This window comes from Gracilinanus agilis, chromosome 3, assembly GCF_016433145.1.
Source record: "Gracilinanus agilis isolate LMUSP501 chromosome 3, AgileGrace, whole genome shotgun sequence".
NCBI lineage: Eukaryota > Metazoa > Chordata > Mammalia > Didelphimorphia > Didelphidae > Gracilinanus > Gracilinanus agilis.
In genome coordinates, this window is record NC_058132.1 from 23,472,224 (window position 1) to 23,474,343 (window position 2,120).

The window sequence follows — 2,120 nt, forward strand, 5'->3', positions numbered from 1 at the left end:
CCTACCCCCAACCCCAAACACATCCCTGTGCTCTAGCCTTCTAGGCCTGTAGCTGCCCTCCTGGTAACCTGCACTGGCCAGGCCTGATCCCCTGCTCCTTAAAGCTTGATCCTCTCCACCATGCCAGGCTTCCCTGCCTGCACCCCACTTCTAGGCAGCCCCCCATCTTCTCAGCCTCATCCTTTGGCCCCAAGAGCTGGTAGTGTCTGGGAGCCCCCCACCACAGAAGCCTCCTGGCCAATGGGAGCTGTTATGTCCCCCCACCCCCACCCCCTGCCACAGTCCTTGTGGAAGATCCGAGGTCTCCTCCCTCCAGGGCTAGCTTCAGCCCAGGGCTGCCCATTGCCATTCTCTAAGGCCCTCTCAGCTCAGAGCTCCCCATGCCACTTTCTGGAAGCACCCCACCCCCTGCCCATTTTCTAGGCCTCTCTCTCTCCCTCTGTCTGGCCAACTAATCTCCTCCTTTTCTCCTTCCTTTCAAGGCCAGCTGAGTCCTTCTCTCCCCCAGGAAGCCCCCCATCTTTCAGGTCCCCTCCCCACCTTCCAAGGCTAACCTGGCCTCCAGGAACCTTTCTCCTCCCTTCCTGTCCCTTCCCCCAGAGGCTTGCAGTAGCCTGGCCTCAAACCCCTTCTCCCAGGCAGAACCCCCTCCCCCATCTCCTAGGCCTCTTCTCTCGGCCCTGAACGGCAGGGCACTCCCATCTCCTGGACTTCTGTGGGGGGGGGCTGCTCTGGGCAGCCCCCCATATTTTAGAGCTCTTCTCCTTGCTCTGAGAGCCACGGTTCCCTCCTGCCCCAAATCCAGGCCTTGGCCCTGCCTCTTGGAATTGTCTTGTATCCCATAAGGCCCAATCCATGGCTCCCTCCATCCCCAGGCTGCTGGGACCCCTTGAAGCTTTTAGGCCTTCCCCAGTTCCCAGGTCCCACCTGCCTCTCCTCTCCCTCCATCCCTCTCAAGGTCAGTCTTTAGCTCTCTTTCCTCCCCTAGGAAGCCCCTGTCTTTTAAGGCAACTCTTCCCAGGATTCCAGTGTCTCTCCCTTCCTTCCATTATACACTTCCCCAGGGAAGCTCTCCATCTTCCAGGGCCCCCTCTGCTCAGAGGCCCAGCTGGTTTCTCCTCTAGAAAGCTTCCCCAGGCCCTCGGGGTGGGGACTTCCAGTTTCCCCCAGAGACCCCAGATCATCCAGGCCTCCTCCTCCCCTTTCTCCAGAATGGTCCAGAGGTGCTGGTTGATGGGGGGGGGGGCATTTTCTAGGCCTTTTCTCCCCACATTGACTGCTTTGCTTCTAATCCTCTAAGGCACTCCGGGGGCCCATTTCCCATAAGGCCTTTCTGGAACCCCTTTTTTTCCTTCCACTTGCCCCTTCCTCCATTTTTCTGGGCTCTCCTGCCTGGGAAGGCCCAAGGGGGTGTGTGGTTTTGAAATATCACTGTGTCTTCAGCCTCCCCTTCCAAAACTGGGGACCCCAAGGATTTCTTCTACCCTGAGTGTCCTTAGGGACCTCTTTTTCCTGCTGTGGCCCCCCCCAGGTCTAAGTAGTAGAGACCTGGGCCTCCCCGCTGCCTCTTTCTCCCCACTCCCGGTCACTGTACTCCCAAGGGGCCATACCTTGGTATCCCTCTGATTCCTAGCATTCTGCCGATAAAGGTAGCCCCATCTTCAGGGGGCTCTCATGGTTGCCCCTTGCTGCCAAAGGGTGGCTCCCCCTGCTAATCTTCAGCTGCCCCCACCTCAGTTCCCTAGCAACGGGCGCCTCATACCTGGGGTGCCAGCCCAGGCAGAGGGAGCTGGGCCAGATGGTACTGAGGGCCGATTTTAGCTACCACCCCCGGGGTGGGGGCGGAGGTGGGGGTGCTGTGTTGCCGCCTGGCCTCTGACCCCTGAATTCCTCGGGGGTCCCTCTCCCCCCATTCCCACCCAAACGCTGCCTCGGTGCCTCTCCACTCCATCCCCCGACATGAGCTGTGGTTGTTGTTGGGGCTGTGTGGAGAAGGATCTCAAAGCTCTCCGTCCTAGGGTGGTGGGGCCCTGGGAGCTGCAGGAGGCCCTAGATACAGATGGCCGGCTCTCAGCCCTTCATTTTGACCGAAGAGGTCATCGAGGCGCAGAGAGAGGGGC

The 2,120-nt window shown here is 59.8% G+C and overlaps 1 protein-coding gene across 1 annotated transcript in view; it reads right to left on the reverse strand.

Annotated features, from left to right (window-relative positions):
* The window catches only part of NKPD1 (NTPase KAP family P-loop domain containing 1), an 11,949-nt gene that overhangs the window by 8,415 nt on the left and 1,414 nt on the right, over positions 1–2,120 (reverse strand). The window lies entirely within an intron of this gene.